We start from the raw sequence: 546 nt of genomic DNA on the forward strand, positions 1-546 counted from the left end.
TCAGATGAGCTACAAAACAAAGACAGACTAGGAAGAAAGAGTGACAAACTACTTCCGAATCGATAGTCACTGAAAACTCTATGCATAGCAGAGAAGCATTGTCAAATATAGGACTGGAAGGTGGGAGGGCACTCAGAAAGACTCTTTAATTAGATGTTGAAAATTATCAGGCTAAAAATAGGGTGTTTATAATTTTGTCATGCTATGATAATATATTCACTAAAGTTTTCACCTGTGATTAACTTTGGAAGGTGATTGTATGAAATATGTAGTGGCACTTGAAATGAATGGAGACTATAAGTATATTAAGTATTGTAGATTGAGCTGGTTTATGAAACTTTGTACATAAAATAATAATAAACTCGGGCCTTCCATAATTCTAATTTGTCTTTGAAAGTCAAAGAGTTTCATAGCAGGATTTTTAGAAAACTTTTCTACAACCTACAGGATGTGAAAGCTGGACAGTGAATAAGGAAGATCATAGAAGAATTGATGCCTTTGAATTGTGGTGTTGGAGGAGAATACTAAAAGTGCCATGGGCTGCCA

Source organism: Chrysochloris asiatica, unplaced genomic scaffold, assembly GCF_000296735.1.
Source record: "Chrysochloris asiatica unplaced genomic scaffold, ChrAsi1.0 scaffold00616, whole genome shotgun sequence".
NCBI lineage: Eukaryota > Metazoa > Chordata > Mammalia > Afrosoricida > Chrysochloridae > Chrysochloris > Chrysochloris asiatica.